The sequence below is a fragment of the Mastigoproctus giganteus genome, chromosome 3 (assembly GCF_048544385.1).
Source record: "Mastigoproctus giganteus isolate SK-2022 chromosome 3, ASM4854438v1, whole genome shotgun sequence".
NCBI lineage: Eukaryota > Metazoa > Arthropoda > Arachnida > Uropygi > Thelyphonidae > Mastigoproctus > Mastigoproctus giganteus.
This window is the reverse complement of record NC_143577.1, coordinates 55,707,654-55,731,208: the sequence shown is the minus strand read 5'-3', so window position 1 is coordinate 55,731,208 and position 23,555 is coordinate 55,707,654. Positions and strand designations below refer to the sequence as shown.

At 36.7% G+C, this 23,555-nt stretch overlaps 1 protein-coding gene across 2 annotated transcripts in view; it reads right to left on the bottom strand.

Annotated features, from left to right (window-relative positions):
• Positions 1-23,555, bottom strand: part of LOC150088024 (protein Fe65 homolog) — a 437,915-nt gene that overhangs the window by 350,542 nt on the left and 63,818 nt on the right. For both annotated transcript variants that reach the window (XM_090370536.1, XM_090370537.1), the window contains exon 2: positions 20,129-20,220. The gene's annotated coding sequence lies outside the window, so the exon portion shown is untranslated. The remainder of the gene's footprint in view (positions 1-20,128; positions 20,221-23,555) is intronic.

Sequence of the window (23,555 nt, the reverse complement as noted above, 5' to 3'; positions counted from 1 at the left end):
TATATCTCTCACAGTAAGCAAAATGAAATGCAAAATTTATACATAAAATATCTTAAGTGTTGCTTTTACCTTATATATATATATATATATATATATATATATATATCAGGCATATTACTATTTAGTAACATTCTTGTTTACCGAATTTCGTGAAATAAAGTGAAGAAAAATTAATGTTCTAAAAATTTCTACATAAAACTGGAAGAACATGTTTACACGCTTAAAAAAGAAAGATCTTAAAATTTCGATTTTTTTATTAATTGAAATTATGAAAGAATGTATTTGGGAAAGTGACATAATGCCTAAATAACACTGAACAATAATGGATAATACAGAATTTTAAATAGAAAAATGCAGCAGACTTCTGTCGGTTTTTTTTTTTTTTTTTTTTTTTTAATACAATCATTTTTTTACTAGCACACTCAGTTAACAAGATATTTCACATTTTAGTTTTCATCTACTTAGGCTTTGGTCTATGTGTTCATATTAGTTAGCCTTCTGACTGAAAAATTCTTGGAGTCTGCAGCTTTCTAGACCTTGTTGCAGTGGTCAGTTTTTAGACTATTTTACTCCACCTTTTCCTTCCTTCCTGTGTCAGATGAATACAGTATAAAGAAAACCTCCGACAGGAGAATTAATCGGAGTAAGTGCCTGAGTTAACGTTGTTACCTATTAGTAAACTGGTGCTTTTTTTTTTTTTTTTAATTTTGGTGTCAACTGCAATATTGTAACTGTATTTCGCACAGTTGAATGTGCAGCTGACACCAAATGTCAGTGCATTAATTCGCCAAGGTTACACAATTAAATCTTACAGATAGTCTATAATTATCTTATTTAAAGAAAGCCTATGAAGTTTATTTTGCTTGTAAATTACAGGCTGCACTAATTGTGCTTCGCATCTCTGAGGCCAGTTTTATATTTAACGTATCACTGCCATTCACTGTTCAGAGGTGGGGGAAATTAACATCCTAATATGCCATCTCCCCCATTAGTAACTAACTACATGTTCCTCCTGAAACGTAGTCATCAGAAGAAGAAAAAAAACTAGCGATGGGCATAACTGAATGGTTTCCATAAACGAATGATTAATAATCGAGAGATTTCAATAATCGAATGATATGATTTGTCATAATCGAATGAATCATTCGAATGACATGAGTATTATCGAAATAATCGATTATGACCTCTTGATTATACCCATCACTAAAAAAAAAATCCAACTGAAACAGTCTTTACGAGCTCTGAATCAGAATACTCAAACAAGCTTCTGTTTTTTGTTTTTTTGTTATTTGGTTTTTAGGAGCATTAGCAACTAAGGCCATATTGCTCCGGGGATATGCGGTGGTCAATCCCTGACCTTTCCGCATCCTCCGTATTTGGTGGTCACGGGCTCGAACCCCGGTTAATCAAGAAGCGTGTGCTACGCACTGCTGCTCCTGTCCACCTGGCTACGGAGGCGCAAACAAGCTTCTCTTAAAACATCAGTATTGAGCATGCTCAATACCGATGGGATTCCTCTTGCTCAGAATAATCACCTGAAAGGGCATAAATTCAAATTGAGGAAAGACAGTTGTAGGATAGATGTGCGGAAGTTTGCCTTTAGCCAGCGGGTAGTTGATTGGTGGAACAGACTTCCATCTTTTGTTGTGGAAGTTGACAGCCTAAATAAATTTAACGCTGAGCTGGACAGGTATTTGGAACGAACAGAGGGGTGAAATCTGAGCTTTTATTTATTTATTTTTTTTTTTTTTTTTTTTTTGGCTGATGCTGCATAAGCTTGCTTTCTTGCATCGTATGCCTCTACTAATGCTGAAAAGTAAGAAAGCTAAAAGCTGAAAGCTAAATCTGTCTAAAACACACAGAGCTTTTGAGATCTAGGCTGAAGTAATGGAATCTACTACAAAAAAGACAATTATATCTGTATTTCGCACAAGCCAAGAAGAGTTTATCAATAGATTTTCATTTTACAACTGTAATGATACTATTGGATGGCTTGATGCCCTTGGAAGTGAACATAAACCAAAAGAACGGAGGCTTTTCATTGACTCTGAAATTAATCTAAAAATTATGCTATTCCACAATGAAATTATACCTCCAATCTACGCCAACTGATCAGGCTGGCAATGAAAGAATCCTCAGATAACGTGGAGCTTCTGTTAAGAAAAACACAAGTGGCATATCCGCGGAGATTTCAAAGAGACTGAATTACATTGGTCCACTTGACGTCGATGGTTTAACTGGTGATGATCCCATTCAAGTTGCTGACAAACTGAATAGGTATTTTGCATCTACATTCACACATGGGAAATTCTTTAGGGAAGAGGATGTAATAAGTTTATCAAACTAATAGTGAATTAAATGATTTTGTGATAACCGAGAGAAAAGCGGAAGATAAATTGTCGAAGCTAAACATAAAAAATGCAACTGGGGCAGATGGGCTCTATCCAGTTATATTAAGGGAGACAGCAAATGAGGTAAGCAAACCCTTAGCCATAGTTATGTGATCATTTTTGGATTCAGGAGTGGTACCTATGAACTGGTAATGTGTGAATGTATTCCCAATTCAAAAAGGGGGTCAAAGGGTGAAATTAGTAATTACAGACCTGTAAGCTTGACTTCTGTTCCAGGGATAATAATGAAGTTTCTGGTTAAAGAAGTAATGCAGGACTATTTAGACAGGAATGCAATTATACTGCAGTCACAGCATGGATTTGTTAAGGGGTGATCTTGCCTGATCAGATACTATGATGAAGTAACGAAGGAACTAGATGCAAAAAATAATTTTGATATTGTATACTTGGATTTCAGGAAGGTTGTCAATGCTGTTGTACATAAAAGACTTCTGTATAAATTAGAGCAGTGTAGCATTAAGGGCAAGTTACTACTATGGATAAAGGTATTGGTTGAGTGGGAGAAGACACAGAGTGGTTATTAATGGACACTGCTCTTCGTGAAATAATGTTATTAGCGGAGCCCTCCAGGGTTCAATGCTGGCCCCATTGTTGTTTTTTATATTGATTAATGATACGGGAAGGGAATACCAGAAGTTTATCAAACTCTGGCAGGGAGCTAAATGATTTTGTAGTAACTGAGAGCAAAGTGGAGGAGAAATTGTTGAAGTTGGATAGGATCTATCCAGTTATATTAAAGGAGGCAGCAAAGGAAGTAAGCAAACCCTTAGACATAATTATGAGAGCTTCCCTGGACTCAGGAAGAGTCCAATATCTGATATATACAGTGGGACCTCGTACAGCGAGCGCCCCATACGACAAACTTTTCGTACCACGAACCCGGGTTCGTGGGCCCGGGTTTTAACCTCTTCCCTTACTATTTTTCCCTATTTTTGTGTCAAAAAAATACAAATTTTTAAATAACAATTTTTATTGCTTTTATGCCGTGTAATATGGTCCTTGATTATGGAACAAATTGAAGTATTCAATGAGATATTCAATATTGTGTATTCCTAGATTTATTATCCCGATCAGAACTGCAATATTCTTCAGTCATTATCCATAATCAATTCTTCATTATTAATTATCCATAATTAATTCTTGAAAACGAAACAGACAACCTCGTGCAGCACAGTGCTCAGGAAAGAACACCAGGCAACAACAATATGCAAGGTATCAGCAGGCGTCATCTGACGTTTGTCTCAGATAAAAATATTCCAAGAAACGCGCCCACCGGCGAATGGCCACAAGAGCCATATTGCTTTGAATACGCTACTTTACCACGCACCAACGGCTTCACTCAGATGACCCTTCACTGCTTCTGACGGCTTATTTACGGATTCACTCGGGTAAGTATTGAAAGAACACAAATTCGTACACGACCACGAGATATCTCGGGATAATAATTGATGACATTAAAATGCTAACCCGAGTTAACTCGGGTTAATCAGGGAAGTGGTTAATACAAACACAACACACATTGTTTTATTCACCCTGTCTTTTTTTTTTTTTTTTTTTTTTCGTTTCAGGAAAGTTCCAAATTTGTTTTTTTGAAAGTTTGTTTTGAATGATTTTGTAGTAACTGAGAGCAAAGTGGAGGAGAAATTGTACATAAAAGAAGATTTTGAATTGAAAAGATTCAAAAAATGGGTCCTAAGAAAAGTGTCAGTGTAAGTCAGCCCAAGAAAACACTCAAGAAAATCACTATTGAAACCAAGAAAGACATCATTGCCAAGCATGAAAAATGAGCTAGGGTAGTTGATCTGGCAACTGAATATGGAGTCAACAAATCCACCATTGGAACCATCTTGAGGAGTTGGAGACAATCAAGAATGTTGAGGTGGCAAACGGAGTGACCAGATTAAACACCCTAAGAAACCCCATCATTGAAGAAATGGAGAACGTGCTGCTACTGTGGATCCACCAAAGGCAAATGGCAGGAGATACCATCAGCAAAGAAGTCATCTGTCTGAAAGCCAAGCACATCTATGCTGACCTGAAGGAAAAACTCCAGGGCCAAGCTCTGAAGAATCTGAATTTAAGGCAAGCAGGGGGTGATTTGAGAAGTTTAGGGGGAGGACTGGCATTCACAGTGTCATAAGGCATGGGGAGGCAGCAAGTCTGATAAAGAAGCCACTGATAAACTTGCCAAGAAATTTCAGAAGCTCATGAAAGATGAAGGGTATCTACCACAACAGTTCAACTGTGATGAAACTGGGCTTTTCTGGAAAAAAATGCCCAGTAAAACCTACATCACAAAGGAAGAACAAGCTCTGCCAGGCCACAAGCCTATGAAGCACAGGCTGATCCTCCTCTTTGCTGCCAATGCTAGTTGAGACCTGAAGATCAAGCCTCTCTTCGTGTATCATTCTGAAATACCAAGAGCATTTAAGAAACACTCAATTGTCAAAGGTAAAATTGGAGTCGACTGGAAATCTAACCCAAAAGCTTGGGTTACTAAACTTCTTTTTAAGGACTGGATGAGTGAAGTCTTTGCACCTACAGTGAAGAAATACCTGGAGGAAAAGAACTTTCCACTGAAGGCTGTCCTCACCATGGATAATGCACCTGGCCACCCACTTGATTTAGAAAATGCCCTGGAATTGGAGTTCAGCTTCCTGAAGATTGTTTTCTTACCCACAACACTACACCTCTAATTCAGCCAATGGAACAGAATGTCACAGCACACTTCAAGAAGCTCTACACCAAAGCACATTCACCAGGTGCTTTGAAGTTTGCTTCCAGCTTCACGACATTGAGGAAATTTTGGAAGGAAGAATTTAACATTGCGCATGCCATTAGACTAATAGAAAAAGCTTGGCGTGAAGTGTCAGTCAGTAACCCGAACTCTGCCTGGAGAAACCTGTGGCCAGCCTGTGTTCAAGGAGGAGAACCTAATAATGGAGCCCAAGTCATGAAGGACATTGTGGCAGCAGCTAAGGACCGGCGCCTCCGTAGCCAGGTGGGAAGGAGCAGCAGTGCGTAGCACACTCTTCTTGATTAGACCGGGGTTCGAGCCCGTCACCACCAAATACGGAGGATGCGGAAAGGTCAGGGAATGACCACCGCATATCCCCGGAGCAATATGGCCTTAGTTGCTAATGCTCCTAAAAACCAAATAACAAACAAACAAACAGCTAAGGACCTGGACTTGGAAGTGGAAGAAGGTGTGGAGGAGTTAATAGAGGAGCATGAAGTGCAGCTGACCACAGAAGAACTGAAGGAGCTGCATAAACATCAGGTTGGGGAAACGGAAAAAAATGTTTCCTCAGAGGAGGAGAAAGAGGAAAACATCACCAAAGGTTCAATGCCGTCAGCTACTATCAAGGAGATTCTTCAGGACTGGAAGAAGCTTCACAACAGGGTGTTGGAGTGGCACTCCAACACAGCTGAAGTGAACAGAGTAGGGGAGGGACCTCTACAATGACATAGTACTTCATTGCTTCAGGAGCCTCCTTAAAAAGAGAGAAAAGCAATCAACACTAAAAAGCAGAAATAGGCAGAAGAACCTGAAGCTTCTGAACATGAAGAACCTGTAACCATGAAGAAGAATAAGTAGTGTATGTAAATGGTGGCCTTTTTTTCTGGAGGATCCGGTACCAATTAATTTATTTCCCATAGGATACTATGGGAAATCGCGTTTCGTACCACGAACCGGTTCGTGGTACAAGGCCCCACTGTACTTGGATTTTAGAAAAGCTTTTAATACTGTTGCACATGGAAGACTATTACAAATTGGAGCAGCATGGCATTAAGGGCAAATTGCTGCTATGGATAAAACGATGGTTGAGAAGACAGGGAGGTAATCAATGGACACTGCTCTTCATGGACTAATGTTATTAGAGGAGTACCCCCAGGGTTTGGTGTTGGATCCATTGTTGTTTTCTGTATTTATGAATGATATTGATGAAAGTATATCAGGATTAATGTCCAAGTTTGCAGACGATATGATATGAAGGTTGGCAGGGTTGTTAATAACACTAATGACAGTAAGCTACTGCACCAGAATCTAGAAAATTGAGCAGATGGGCTAAGAGATGGCAACTGAAGTTTACATTGACAAATGTAAAGTACTGCATATAGGTAGCAGTAACCCCAGAATAACATATCAATTGTCTGGTACTACACTCAGGGTGGTAGAGAATGGAAAAGACTTCGTGGTAATTGAGCAGTCAGATATGAAATTTTCTGAGCAGTGCAGACAGTTTGCAAGAGTAGCTCATAGTGTCTTGTCAATATATAGGAATTTTTCTAGCAGGGTTAAGGAGGTGATTAAACCCTTGTATAAAGCAATGGTCAGGCCAAACCTTGGGTACTGTTTAGAGGTCTGGAAGCCTCATTTTAGGAAGGACGTAGAGCTGCTGGAACAAGTACAGAAAATGGCATCAAGATTGGTGAATGGAACAAAGGGTTGCTCTTACAAAGAAAGACTTAAGTTCTGAAAAATGCAATGTCTGGAGACTAGACACCTGCGAGGTGATATGATTGAGGTGCATAAGGCCTTGAATGGTTTGAGGAAGCTCACTGCTGATGGGATCCTTCCTCTTGCCCAGATTAATCGCCTGAGGGGACATAAATTCAAATTGAGGAAAGACAGTTGCAGAATAGATGTACGGAAATTTGCCTTTAGCCAGCAGGTGATTGGTTGCTGGTACAAACTGCCATCTGTCGTAGAAGTTGACAGATTAAATAAAGTCAAGGCAGAACAAGACAAACGTTTGGAGTGAATGAATGGGTGAAATGGGAAAGGTGTGTTTTGTTTTTTTGTTTTTTTGGCTGATGCTAAATAAGCTTGCTTTCTTGCATCATATGTCCCTACTAATGCTAATATTGACAAATGTATATGAGGCTTAAAATCTAAGTTCGTAGATAGATGATACTAAGGTTAGCAGGGTGGTTAATGATAGTAATCAATCAAGGTAAGCTACTGCAGCAATATCTAGAAAAATTAAGTAGTTGAGCTGAGAAATGGCAGTTGAAGTTTAACATTCACAACTTCATATGGGTACCAGTAACCACAGATAACATACTAACTGTACTACACTCAGGGTAGTGGAATATGAAAAGGACCTGGTGGTAATTGTGCAGTCATATATGAAGTTCTCCAAGCAGTGTAGACAGGCTGCCAGGCCAATTTCAATTCATTTTTTTTTATTTACATATATATAAATATATGCAACTGTTCAGTGCAGTGGCAGCACCTGGAACAGAGTTCAACTCTGCCAGTTAACATCGTATTGTTTACAGAATGCTGTAGTTTGGCCAAATGTAGATCACATGTGGTTTGAATGTGCCGCCTTAACCAGGCAGCAGCAAAGCTGTACCGATCCTCAGCACGAGGAGGTGGGCCTGTATGAACTTAATTGCCCAAAAAGGGGCAGATCCCACACTCACCAAAGGCAGAGCTAAATCGGTGGGTGCCAGCAGATTTCTCTAGTTGCCCATACTAAAGAAAAAAAAAAAAAGAAAGAAAGAAAGAAATAAGTCACTGAAGGCTTCATGAATTTCAGTATTACTAAGGATAATCCCGAAAGGCAAGCAGGATGCAAGAAGAAAGCATCCATTCACAATGATGCATTGTTGGAACTTATGGAAGTTGTCAGTAACTGCCTTCTGTTGAAAACGTCAACAGAAAACTGTTGAAAATGGTTGAAATTGGAGACAATTTCAATCAAAACCTTTACATTGTCAGGGGAGAACTGCGGAACATTTTCCAGTAGGGAATTTCTAAAGTCACAATAACAAGGGCAGTGGAAGACAATGTGCACCCAGTCTTCTCAAGTGTCACTATTTTCTAAACCGAACTGAACAAGTTTTGATTTGATGGAACCATGCCCATTGATGAGAAAGGTTACCAGGACTGCTCATTGGGCTTTGTCAATGATATACAAGAACTTTGCCAGAAGGGATAAGGATGTGATTTTCCCATTGTCCATGCAATGGTCACGTCACATCTTGAATTCTGCATGCAGATCTGGAGGCCTCATTTTAGAAAGTATATAGATTTGCCAGCGGGTGGTTGGTTGGTGGAACAGACTTCCATCCCTTGTGGTGGAGGTTGATAGCCTAAATAAGTTTAAGGTTCAGCTGGACAGGTATTTTGAACGAACAGAGGGGTGAAGTGGAAGTGGTTTTTTTTTTTTTTTTTTTTTTTTGGCTGATGCTGCATAAGCTTGCTTTCTTGCATCAAATGCCTCTACTAATGCTAATAGATCTGCTGGACCAGGTGCACAGAAGGGCAACAAGATTGGCAAAGGGAACAAAGGGGTTGTGTCTTACCAGGAAAGTTCTGGTAAGACACACCTCTTTCAGTCAGTCTCCAGACACTGAAATTTGGAGAATTTCAGTGTCTGGAGACTAAGCACCTGCACAGTGATCTGATTGAGATGTTTAAGGCTTTGAATGGATTGAGCAACCTCAATGCTTATAGCATTCTTCCCTTTGCTTGGACTATACACATGTATAGTCCAAGCTAGAGGAAAACAAATTCAAATTCAGGAATGACAGTTGCAGGATAGATAGCAATTTACCTTCATCCAGTGGATGGTACAAACTGCCATCTTTTGTTGTGAAAGTGGGTAGTTTGAATAAATTCAAGGAAGGAATTGACAAGTTATTGGAAATGGCCAGGTGATGTGGGAAGTTTTTTTGGCTGATGTGTCATAAGCTTGATTTCTTGCATCATTTGCCACTATTAATACTAACTACATATAATTGGAAATAAAACTTGCTTAGAACATAAATTAATAACTTCATATTATTATTAGAAATAATTTACTTTTGCTCTTGAATATAAAGAGCTATAACTTTCCATCTGATATATCTTTGTTAATAATTTAATGTAATTAATGTTAATAATAATTTTAAATATATATTAATGATAATATAATTAATGAAATATAAACTGAATTAAATTTATGCTAAATACTGACCTACTTATAACAAGTTAGTTAAAGTATGCAGTGCATTGCATTTTTTCGGGCACTTTAGCAAACAGTAAAGATTTATGATTTATTAAAAAAAAAAAAGAGCAAAAAGCAACAACTTTTATGCACAAACTGAAAATAATTTTGTTTCTGTGCATCCATCACTTTGCTCATCCATTTCTCCAACCAGCACATGGCAACAAACATAACAGCCGGTGCTGTTATGTTTGTTGCCAACAGCCAGTGTTGTTATGTCTGATTAAGCACATAGAGTATAACTTACACGCAAGTAAAAATAGCTTTAACACATTCATGGTGGGATAACTCAGTGACTGTTCACTGGACAGAGCAATCTGCCAGTGAGTTGCCACTTGTCTAGTTCTGTGGGCAGGGAAACCCACCAAGTGCTAAGATATATTCTTTTTGCCTGCTTTACTGCTATCTGAAGAAAAAGTTGTAGTAGCCATTTATTTCTATCAATGGCTACTATATCATTCATAATCAACATGACTCTTCCTGCATAGTTTCCACATCAGGGGCTGTCCTTTGGTCTTCACAATAGGTTGTCACCTTTTTCGGCTCCAGCATCGGCTGCTTTTATCTTCATTGAAAAGTTAATTTATGACAGCACCTCAAAATTGCAAAATTGTCAGTTTAGAACTGGAACTAAAATGTTTATGAATTACTCAACAATTTAGTAGGACTCTTCCAAAGAGCATTTCTATTGCAAGTTTTCTGCAGCACTTCAGCCTTTCGAAGGCATGAGTAGTGTGACATCTGGTCAGACAGATCAATACCTATATTTGCTGTCTTATAGTAATCTTGATATTGGGTTTTTTCACCTTTGTGTTTCTGTGTACTTTCAAGTAGCATACATTGATGGTTCTTGGGCTGCTATTGGCTGCCTATCTGGCAGGGTAACCCACCATCAGGTTACTGTAATTAACACTTATTTAGTGAAGAAATTAGTTCTGATTCAGAACAATATCACAGCAACTCTCATTTCTGATCAAACACATCAGAAAAGAAAAAATAACTTCCCACCAGAGTGCACAAATTTCATCAAAATGCATCCATGGGTTATACCTGCAACTTGTAACCCGGTGTGAAATGTTAAAATAAAATACTGATCTCATTGTTCAACAAAGATTTAATCATAATTTGGAGTTAATAGAGCAGCAAGCTAAAATTTAGAGGCTAATTAATTTTAAAATTTGAACTGAACAATTAAAATATCTTGCATTGATGCCTTGGTTTCTTTATCTGAGATAAATGAAAATACTATTAACTAAAATTTATAACATTTACATAGCTCAGTCACTCACAACATAATATTAATCAGGCAAAATTAAGCAAAGAAATAAACTTATTCAACATCACCAAAAAAAAAAAAAACCAATCTAAAAACTTTTATAAAAAGCAACAATACAATTACACTTCAAACTTTGACAGACTCTAACTCAACTACTTTCAGAGGTAAATTATTCCAGTGTTTGACAATACATTTCCTGAAGATGAACTGCACAAGATTTGATCTTCTATTCCATCCCAAAATTTTATTTTTGTATCCCTTTGTTTTAGTTTCACCTACCAATGTAAAAATACCTCCTCATTCATTCTGTTTGATCTCAGTACAACCATATATTCTACGACACCAGTATCAGGTCACCCATGATGTCTAATCTAAAGGTTCTACATTGTACATCTTCTAAGACATTCCACATCATGACAACCCTTAGAAGTTTGTTCCAACAATCAACCACCTGCTGGCTGAAGGCAGACTTCCACACATCTATACTGCAACTATCTTCCCTCAATTTGAATTTATGCCCCCTCACGTGAGTAGTCTGAGCAAGAGGAAGAATGCCAACAGCACTGAGCTTGCTCAATCTATTCAAAGACTTAAACACCTCAATTGGATCATTTCAGAGGTGGCTAGTCTTCAGCCGCTGCAATTTGAGGAACTGAAGCCTTTCTCAGTAAGACCACCTTCCCCCCTTCACCAATATCGTCAATCTTCTCTGCAACTATTCCAGCAGATCTAGATCCTTCCTACAGTACTCGAGATGCAGCCTAATCATTGCCTTGTACAATGGGATCGTCTCCATATCCCTGCTAATTCATTCAAAGCCTTAAATTCCTCAATCAAATTTCCATGAAATTTCCAATTTCAAGGAAATTTGAATGCTGCAATTTGTAAAACTGAAGCATTTCTTGTTAAAAGTAATCCTTTTGTTTTCCATAACTAATCTTGTTACCCTTCACAGTATCTGTTCCAATGTATCCACATCCATACTAAAATTGAGGGTTCCAGACCTGTTTCTGTGTACTTATGTGGTACTCAATGTACAGCCTAACCAGTACCTTGTACAATAGGATAATCACCTTCTTATCCCTATTGAAAAAATTCCTGTATTTCACTGACAAAACTCCATGAGTTGTTCTAGCAACCTATCTGCACTGTTTGGAGAACTTTTTTAAGTCTGGCTAAACATTACCATCAGGACTTTTTTTGTTCTCCACAACCCTCAGTGCGGTGCTTTGTTTGTTATTTGGTTTTTAGGAGCATTAGCAACTAAGGCCATATTGCTCCGGGAATATGCGGTGGTCATTCCCTAACCTTTCTGCATCCTCCGTATTTGGTGGTCATGGGCTCGAACCCCGGTCTAATCAAGAAGCGTGTGCTACACACTGCTGCTCCTGCCCACATGGCTGCAGAGACGCCCAGTGTGGTGCAACACATTTAGTATGTTATTCTGGAATTACTGCTCCCTATATGCAGGACCTTCCATTTGTCAATACTAAACTTCAATTTCCACTTCTTGGCCCATCTGCCTAATTTTTACAGATATTTTTGCAGTAGTATACCCTGATTACTGTCATTAACCACTCTGCAAACTTTGTATCATCTGCAAAATTAGACATCAAGCCTCATATGCCTTCATCAATATCATTAATAAATATTAAAAACAACAATGAACCCTCAAGCACTACACTAATAAATAACATTAGTCCAAGAAGATCAATGCACACTGATAACCATTCTGTCTGCCTTCTCCCACTCAATTATCCCTTTATCCAGAGTAGTAACTTGCCCCTAATGTCACACTGCTCCAATTTGTACAGCAGTCTTTTATGTGGAACAGTATCGAAAGCTTCCCTGAAATTCAAGTGTCATATCAAAATTATTTTTTTACATCCAGTTTCTTTGTTATTGCATCATAATATTCAATTACATTGGTCAGACAAGCTTATCCCTTAACAAATCCATGCTGAGACTACCGAATGACTGCATTCCTGTCCACATAGTCCTGTATTGCTTCTTTAACCAGTGACTATTATTTTCCTTGGGACAGAAGTCATGCTTACAGGTTCATAATTACTCATTTTGTCCTTGAATCTCTCTTTGTGAACTGGGGATACATTCACATATCTCCAGTCTATAGGAACCTCCCAAGGTTCCAAAGATGCTTTCATAATTATGTTTAGTCTAGTTATGAGGTTTGTTGACCTCATTTGCTACATCTCTTAATATAAGATCACATGTGCCCCAGGTGCCTTATTTATGTTTAGCTACTACAATTTCTCTTCCACTTTCCTCACAGTTACCACCAAGTCATTTAGCTCCCTGCAATTTGATATACTTCTGGCATCCCCATTCCTAAAAAATTCCTCATGGGTGAATACTGATGCAAAATATCTATTTAATCTGTCAGCAACCTGAGCAGACTCATCAACAGTTATACCATTCATATCTATCAAATGAATGTAATTCATCCTTTTCCTTTTCCTTCTAGGTCTTTATATAAGTAAAAAAGCCTTTGCTACTTTTCTTTGGGTTAATTGCATATTAGTTTATACCTACTTTAGGTTTATTTTATCTCCTGATAATTCATAAACATCCTTGCACTTTTATTCTCTGCCATTCTCATCAATTCATCTGACATCCATTTAGGTCTAAACCTTAAATGGTATCTCTTAGTTAGTATAAAGAGCCTAGTAGCATCTACAATTACTTCCCATTTAGAGATTGCTGTTGGTAACATCATCAGTTTGTCCCATTGCACAAAACTGAAAACTCTCTAACCACTGTAGTAACATTTATAAAACCAAAAGCCCTTCCCATCACCCTTGATATCGTAGATAGTTGGAAACAAAGAAGGCAGTAAACAAACCTGCACAGCCGATTCTGAAAGTCTTTGTAAAATTTTCAGGAAGTGAGCAACCACAAGATCATCAAAAGTATTCTTTAAAAACTAACTGAACATAATGGGGATAAGCCAGTGTCACAAAAAAAAAAAAAAAAACACTATGGCATGAACCCTCTAAAAAAAATTCAAGTTTCTGATAAGTACATTTCCAGGATGAATAAAAACTAACACTATTACAGACTTCGGAAAAAAAATAACTAAAATAATTTTTATAGTTAATATTTTGTTAATATTTTTTTTCTGAAATTTAAGATGAATACAGTACACAGATGAATATATCTAGATATCAATAGAATTGTCTATATTTCATAGAAATTCTGAAGTAAATTCCAAGATATGCAATGTGTTCATATCATGGAATTTACACATTGAAAATTCCATGAATATGCAATGTGTTCAGAATAGAAGTAGCTGAACAGTATGCATGCAATTATTAATTTTGACATAATTAAGTATTTTGTTGATTTTATATATAAATTGATCGATGTAATATATTTTCTAATTAACTTACATACTCTGATTAAGTGATATATACTGGTGGGAGATAGACTATTATAAGGAGTGATCTTCCAGCATAGGAGTTATAACTACAGCCACTGTAATATATGTATTATAATCATTAATTTATATTCATTGAACACACAATATCTTTTTCTTAGTTATCAGACAAGAACAGAGATGGAATGAATATAAGAACTCTGTTACAGAAACTATCTGAATAATTCAATTTCCTCCCCATCACTATCCAACTGGATTTTTTTTTTTTTTTTTTGATTTGGTAGTTGTTGGCGCATCGGCTTCTGTGGCCATATTGCACCTCCCAAGGTTTTTGCAGTACTTTGATCCAAGCCCGAGGCGGGAATCGAACCCGCGACCTTTGGGTTGCCGGGCAGGTACTTTACCCACTCGGCTATCCAACTGGAATTTTTTTTGATATGGGAATGCCATGATTAACAGACTATTGCTATTTTATTAGTTAAAAAATAGACTGAATAAATTTATTTTGGATTCCAAAACTTACATCAGGTTTTAAATTAAAAATCAGATGCATGCTAATAGCAAAAAACAAGCCATCTACCAAAAGGTACATGCTTAATTGAATCACTCAATCAACAAACTGCATGATGATCAATGTTCAATGTCATTAATGGTCACCCACACACGGCAGGAGCAACTATTTCAATTCCATGACTCAGTGGTGATTAAACAAGTATACGAGAGAAGATTCATTTACTAAAAATAAATTATTATTATTATTATTAGCCATATGGTGCAAGGAAGCCTGAGGCTTATGCTACACCAGCCACAAAAAAATTCCTAAGTTACCCTGAGAGAGAGAGAGAGAGAGAGAGAGAGAGAGAGAGAGAGAGAGAGAGAGAAGTAGAAAGGAATCACCAAGAAAGAGAAGAATGATGATGTGAGCCCCTGGGGTGGATTCTCCAACTTCTTCTGTATGTATCTTTGTTGATAACTAATATAAGACAATGCCTTTGTAATCCAAAAGTATTTTTTAGAATGTTGCATGCCATAATAAAATATTTTTCACACAAACATTTTTCTGACTTATTTTATTCACAAATACTAGAGAATGGTTGGCTTCTGGAGCTTTTTGTGCACTGGTGATGTAATACATTTGCAATGATAAAATGATTTTGTGCATTACCAGTAGGAATGACCCAGTAAAGAATTCTAGTACAACCCTATATTATGCCACACCAGTGCTGTGATAAAATTTTAGGTGCTTCAGCTCATTCAGCCACAGCACTTCAAAACAGCCTCTCTTTAAACTACATTCAACTTTCTGGAAGATGACAAGGATTTAAACCATCTACAACGGTGTTTCCCAACGTGGGTCCCACGCCCCACATGGGGGAAATTTGATTGTTCAGGGGGGCAATTCAAAAGTTGCTCGTCTAGAGTTTAAAACAACCGCCTACTATGACTTAACTTGTACAAAAGAAGAATTGTTGGTAAAGTCTCTGTTTATTGCTCATACTGCAACTGTCAATCGTACTCTTGAGGCTAGTTATGAAATTTCTTTACTCATTGCTAAATCTGGGAAAAATCATACTATAGGAGAAAATTTAATCAAACCATCAATATCAGCATTTCTTAAAACAGTTCTGGAAAAAGATGACAAAGACATGAAAGCTAAGCCACTCAATAACAATACTGTTAGCGGAAGAATAGATGAAATGAGTGAAGATATTGAAATACAACTTGTTGGAAAGCTGAAAACAAGAAAATTCTCAGTGCAAATGGATGACTCAACTTTGAGAGACAGTGAAGCCGTACTGATAACTTATGTAAGATATATTGATAAAGGTAATTTTGCTGAAGAAATGTTATTCTGTAAATCGTTAGAGAGCACCATTACCTCCAAAGATATATATAATAAGCTAAAAAATTACTTAGATGACAATAATATATCAATGAAAAATATAACATCTTGCACTGCAGATGGTGCTCCTAATAATTTAAATTCTATACAGTGGGACCAACTGATGATGTTACCAACAGCAAATTCAAAATGGGAATCGTTCAAAGAACTTATCTTGGAAGCTACTAGGCTTTACATACCAATTAAGAAATATTGTTCAAGGTTTAGGCCTAAGTGGATGTCAGATGAACTAATGAGACATATGGCAGAGAAGAAAAATGCATGGGATACTTACAAATTAACACATGACACAGAAGCCTATGATAGATACAAGTTGATATGCAACCAAGTTACAAAGGAAGTTAGGCAGGCGAAGGCAGATTACGAGAAATCCTTGGCAAGGGATGCAAAGAAAAACAGCAAAGAGTTCTTTACTTATGTAAACTCTAGAAGGAAGGGGATGAATCAGATTGGTCCACTTGATATTGATGGGTCAACTGTTGATGATCCTGCTCAGGCAGCTAACAAACTAAATGAATATTTTGCATCGACATTCACACATGAGGAGTTATTCAGCAAGGGGAATGCCAGAGGTGTATTCAACTCTAGCAGTAAGCTACAGAATCTTGAAATAACTGGGAGTAAAGTGGAGGAGAAACTGTTGAAGATAAACACAAGAAAGGCACCTGGGGGTGGATGGGATCTATCCAGTTATATTAAAGGAGGCAGCAAAGGAAGTAAGCAAACCCTTAGCCATAATTATGAGAGCTTCCTTGGACTCAGGGGAGGTACCCATAGACTGGAAATGTGCAAATGTGACCCCAATTCACAAAGGAGGATCAAAGGCTGACACAAGTAATTATAGACCTGTGAGCTTAACTTCTGTTCCAGGAAAATTAATTGAGGCACTGGTTAAAGAAGCACTGCAGGATCATTTAGACAAGACTTCAGTTATAGCTCGGACACAGCATGGTTTTGTTAAGGGGAAGTCTTGCCTGACCAATTTGATTGGATACTATGATGCAGTCACAAAATAACTGGATGCAGGGAATAGCTTTGATATTATATACTTGGATCTTAGAAAGGCTTTTGATACTGTTGCACATGGAAGACTGCTACACAAAATGGAGCAGTGTGACATTGGAGGCAAATTGCTGCTATGGATAAAGGGATGGTTGAGTGGCAGAAGACAGAGAGTGGTAATCAATGGACACCGCTCATCGTGGACTAATGTTATTAGTGGAGTCCCTCAGGGCTCAGTGTTGGGTCCATTATTGTTTTCTGTATTTATAAATGATATTGATGATGGTATATCAAGCTTAATGTCCAAGTTTGCAGACGATACAAAGGTTGGCAGGGTTGTCAAGGACACTACTGACACTATGCTGCTGCAACAGGATCTGGAAAGGTTGAGCAGATGGGCTGAGAGGTGGCAAATGAAGTTTAACATTGACAAATGTAAAGTACTACACATGGGAAACAGCAACCCCAGAGCAACATATCAACTCTGTGGTACTACACTGACAGTGGTAGAGAATGAAAGGGACTTGGGGGTGGTTGTGCAGGCAGATATGAAGTTCTCTGAGCAGTGCAGATGGGCTGCAAGAGTAGCTCATGGAGTATTGTCAATGATATACAGGAATTTTTCCAGCAGGGATAAGGAAGTGATTATTCCCTTGTATAAGGCAATGGTCAGGCCATACCTAGAGTACTTGTATACAGGTCTGGAGGCCTCATTTCAAGAAGGTTATAGAGCTGCTGGAACGAGTACAGAGAAGGGCAACAAGATTAGTGAATGGAACAAAGGGGTGCTCTTACGAAGAAAGGCTTAAGTTTTGCAAATTACAGTGTCTGCAGACTAGGCACCAGCGAGGTGATCTGATAGAGGTGTATAAAGCCTTGAATGGTTTGAGCATGCTCAATGCTGATGGGATTCTTCCTCTAGCTCAGAATAATCACCTGAGAGGGCATAAATTCAAATTGAGGAAAGACAGATGTAGGATAGACGTGCGGAAATTTGCCTTTAGCCAGCGGGTGGTTGGTTGGTGGAACAGACTTCCATCCCTTGTCGTGGAGGTTGATAGCCTAAATAAGTTTAAGGCTCAGCTGGACAGGTATTTTGAACGAACAGAGGGGTAAAGTGGAAGTGGTTTTTTTTTTTTTTTTTTTTTTGGCTGATGCTGCATAAGCTTGCTTTCTTGCATCAAATGCCTCTACTAATGCTAATATGATGGGCAAGAAAAATGGCTGCTTAAAATTGATGAAAGATGAGAATCCAGAAATGCTTCTTGTGCATTGTGTTCATAGGGAAAACTTGTGTCTCTTGAAGCTTTTTTGTGAAGAACAAAATGAAGACCATGTGAGACTTTTACTTCACACTGAAGTAAGGTGGCTCTCGAAAGGGAACTGCTTGAAAAGATTTATGGAACTATTTGATACTATTAGTGACTTTTTAAGTGACAAACCTAAAATGAAGCATCTGTTAACGATCGATGGTAAAGCATTTGTGAGTTATTTAGCCGATATCTTTGAAAAACTAAATATATTAAATACACAACTTCAAGGAACAAATAAAACTCTCGTCGATACAAAAGCGAAGACATTTGGTTTCATTACATTTATTAAATTATGTCAAAAATATATTTTTTAAAAAAATTTGAACAGTTTCATTGTCTGCAAAAATGTGAAGTGACTGATACCGCTGTATTTGTTATTGTTGATCATCTGAAAATTCTGTCCAATGATTTAAAAGAAAGGTTTTTTGATTTAAAACAAATTGATTTTCCAACCAGGATGATGCAACCAATGTTAGTGGATTTGTCTGATGTATCAATGCAGTACCAAGAAGAATTCTCAGAAATGCAAAATGATGAGTCAGTTAAAACTTTATTCAATAAAAAAGAAGCGATGGCATGGCTTTGTGATGAAACAGAAATTAAATACCCAAATTCAACCAACTTTGCAAGAGAGCTATTGTTACCGTTTCCATCTTCATATTTAGCTGAATGTGGATTTAGTGCCATAAATGATTTGTTACTAAAGAAAAGAAATCGCTCGGATATCACAATGTCTATTATATGTTTTGAAAATTTACTTACTATTTTTTTATTAATAATTTCCTAATGATTTCTTCCTAAAATCTAAGTCTCGTGTCCTGAACAAGTTGTAATTAGGCTTCATTTAGGGAATAATTCAATTTTTGAATATAAAATATGTATATCGGTGTTTCCCAACGTTACATAGGGGGCATCAGAATTTTAGAAAGACTTAGGTGGGGCATGGTAAAGAAAAGGTTGGGAAACACCGATCTACAACTACTTCCATTCTGTTACTTTCCACCTAATGAGCAACAACTTTGTTCTTTCCATTTCTGCAGAATGATGAAAAAATAGTTACTTGTAATTCATATTTTCCAGCTTCTTGGTAGTTGTTTTATGGTTGAACGGTACAGTACACAACATTGAAATAAATTATTTATGGTTATACTGGTAGATTCTTAAGGAACTTGAAAATATATGCATACTAAAGTTTCAACATATCTGCAAATAGATGGAGTCTAATGAACAATGTGTATATGTACAAAGGACAATTACAATCACACAGCCAAAAGATTTAACCAATTACAGTTGTGATGCAGCACATAATGCTAGTTTCATATAGACATTGTTTCCGTCTCATGCATTTAAAATTGTTTAAAGCACAAATGTAAACAAAATACATAAATGCACTCCAGTAATACTTCTAGATGTCATGGCATCTTGTGACAAGGATCTAATTCGGCCCTGTTTAAAAAATATTAAATTAATGCTTTAAAAAGAACATTTAAGCTTTTCTCAAAATCTGCAAACTGTTTTCTTAACTAAAAATGTTAATGTGATTATGCATAAAAAAAAAAAAAATTTTAATGGAACAGCACTTCTATAGAAGAGTCAGATTTGTTGGTTTTATAATTTAACTGTCTCACATTCCTGTTTTTGTTTTTGTTTTTTTATTTTATTTACAGAAATTTCAGAGAAAGGCAGCATAACTATTAACACAAATTATTATTAAATGTAATTTAGCGTAATAACATTTAAAAAACTTAAAAATGATTTTTATATTTGTATATATAAATTTATATTTTATGTTTGATTCTTCCATATATATTTTTAAATATCATACCTATATCAAGGCTATCACCCATATTTATTTGATAGACCAACCTTGTCAGTTTGACACAACTTTCACTGATTCATTTAGCTAAACATTTGAACCTAGAGAAATAAAAATGCAGAGGTTACTTGTTTAGCAGTACTGGTTGACAACTGAGGTTAACGTTTAAAATAAGAATTAACAAATAAATGAGTACAGTACTTATGACTTAAATCTTTTAAAGACCAGTAATATCTGGCAATTCTCTCTCATAAATGCCAAAAATTATAAAAAAAAAAAAATATATATATATATATATATATAGTAAAGGGGCACTGAAAAATCTTTCTGCCTGTGGCTCGAAAGTACCTTGGTCTGGCCCTGGCTATAGCTGCTAATATCCAACACTATTGAGAAGAAAACTGAATTTTTTTTACTTATATTACTCAAGGAAATTAGGGGTGATAAATTAGAAGAGCGATAATATTTGAAATTTCCATGTTTATACAAATGTTTACAGTGAAGAATGGCAAGTACATAAAAAATCTGCATTACAATATGAAAATTACCATCATAGAAACAGCCAGGATATGCAGACAATACTCAGAATGTTAATGTAAGTATCCAACCAGATACTTAGACTATTGGGAATAAAATGCACTAGCTTTACCATGCTCTTTCTTTAAAAATGGCTGGTTTATTATTGAATCCTGGTTTATTATTGAAGGAGGTGGTATCACCTCCTTATTGAACAAAAAGGTGATACCACCTCAATGTGATTTATCTGAATTCACAACTTGGAGAGCCATTGGTAGACTAAAGATTAATCAAACATAGAACCTGTGGCACAAATTGGGGTCATCAGTGTCACCGAATGGACTTTGTACTGTTCTAGTTTCCTGGAATTGATTCTAAACAGGTTAAACACAAAGCCATTCATCATTATCACTGGTTTTGCAATATAATGATATAAGAACTCAAAACAAAGAATTTCCATCTGCCAAACTGAAAACAATGCAAAATAATACATAAGATGTGACTTGTACTTTTGTGAGAATTATTTGGATTTATAAAATCTTTATTATCTATATAATAAAATTAATTCTTTGCAAAATTTACATATATCCAGATCTATGATAATTTTTCCTTCCCAAAAATGCATGTTATTTGGATATTTTTTGAAGACCCTTTGTCAGGATTATGATAGCAATTCTCACTGAATCAACTAAAAATATTTATTTACAATGTTTTAAAAATTGAAAAGCAAAATGATTCATTAACATAACTAAGTGGGGTGTTGGATGATATGAAAAATCAGCTGAAAAAAAAACATAAAGAAACAAAGTTTGTGAGTGTAAAAGTGTCCACTATAGTTGAAGTACTGGAAAACAAAGGTCTAATCAATTCTGACATTCTACAAAGCAGTCTAGAACTTCTTTCAACTTTGTTAAACTACTGAGAGGAATATGCAGACTGCTTTCAATTTGGTTTAATTTTACAATGGACAGTACTGAATGCAGCCCAAAAATGAGATGTTTTGTTAGTAGACAAATTCCTAAACAGTACAGTAAATAAAGTAGCTTCTATTAATGAAGAATCTCATATACTGAAATTTCAAGGCAACAAACTTCTTAGAAGAAAACTTCCAGGTAGAAAAATGGAAAAAAGAGTTACCCAAATGATAAATAAGGACATTTTCAATCATTTTGGATGTAAACTCTATCCCTTTCCAATTCAGGAAGTTAACTGCTGAGTTTGCATTTTACTAGGAAACTAACAATCCCACTGAAAAAAATTTTAGTACAAGAATACCACACTTAAGAACATTTCATTATGACACAATATTCAGTTTGCAACATCCCTCAGCTCATTATAACAAAACATTACAACACATCAAAAATAATTTATAGAAATATTAAAAAGAGTGCCACCAAACAGTAGGCTCACCGTGCTGATTAAAAACATCACTGTGGCATTTGCTACCAAACTGAAGCATCATTCAGGAAGTAGAAGGTACTCTATATGCTTAAATTGGTGCATTTTTTTTTTAATTTGGTCTTTGTAATTTCTTAAAAAACAACAGTAAACTTCTGCCGCCACTATGCTGTATTGATAAGAACATTCAAATTTTGCCACCACTGTTAACAGTAATGGCATAAGCAATACTTGGAGGTTTCTATGTAGTTTTGTAGCAGTGTAATCAGTATCAGAAAAAACCTATAAACTATAATTTACAGCAATACAAACATGTTTTTATAACTTAACATTATCACATAGTATGTAACATACGATATTAATATTCATAGCATATAATTTTTGTTTTAACTAAACACTTTATTCTAGTAAGGCTATAACTAATTTAAAACTCTAAGAATGTAATGGTATAGCATAATACATAAACTTGATGGCATAATATGTATTATTGCATTTAGGTATCTATCAGTTTAGTGCATTATTATCTGGTTAAACTGAACTACTAGAACAGGACATGATGGAGCCAAGGAGGATGTCTTTGTCTGTGTTTGGTGCAAACAGTAGGAGGAAATTAGGCACATACTCAACATTGCAATGGGTGTTTATGAGAGCTTGAAGAACAGGATGAATGTCCTCAAAGGAATTAAAATGGGGGGCCCACCAACCTCTCAGATTCCCAACTCCACACCAGAGCCCTCACTGGCACATCAGGCAACACAGCAGCAATCCCCAAAACAGAATGCACTGGTCCCAAAGGAGGTAGTTATTGTCAGTGACTATTTCCAGGAAACCAGAAAATATGTTGTTCCAGAAGGATAGGTGGAATAGAACAAGGGTATTTCTGCCAGGAGCAAAAGTACATGATGTAGAGCAGATATCTTTTAAGGGCACGAAAGGTGATATGTTATGTTATGTTATTTGGTTTTTAGGAGCATTAGCAACTAAGGCCATATTGCTCCGGGGATATGCGGTGGTCATTCCTTGACCTTTCCGCATCCTCCGTATTTGGTAGGCATGGGCTTGAACCCCAGTCTAATCAAGAAGCGTGTGCTATGCACTGCTGCTCCTGCCCACCTGGCTACGGAGGCTTGTTGTTTGTTTGTTATTTGGTTTTTAAGAGCATTAGCAACTAAGGCCATATTGCTCGGCTACGGAGGCGCCACGAAAGGTGATATTGTTCTACATGTGGGCCCTAATGATATTAAGAGTAGAAGATCAAAGTAATTACTTAACAAGTACAGAAAAATGTTGGGAAAAAGTTCCAAGTTAAATTTGAAAGTGTCTACAATCCTGCACAGGCACGACAGGAGGGAGTACATGCTGAGAGCCTTGTCAATCAATTCAGCTCTGGAGAGACTAGGCAAAGATCATGGGGTGGAATTTTTCTCAGCTTGGTCTGTGCTTATTAAAAGGAGAGATTGTTTTAACAGGGATGGGATACACTTAAGTAGAAGGGGGCATAAGAATATTTGCTGATGCTATC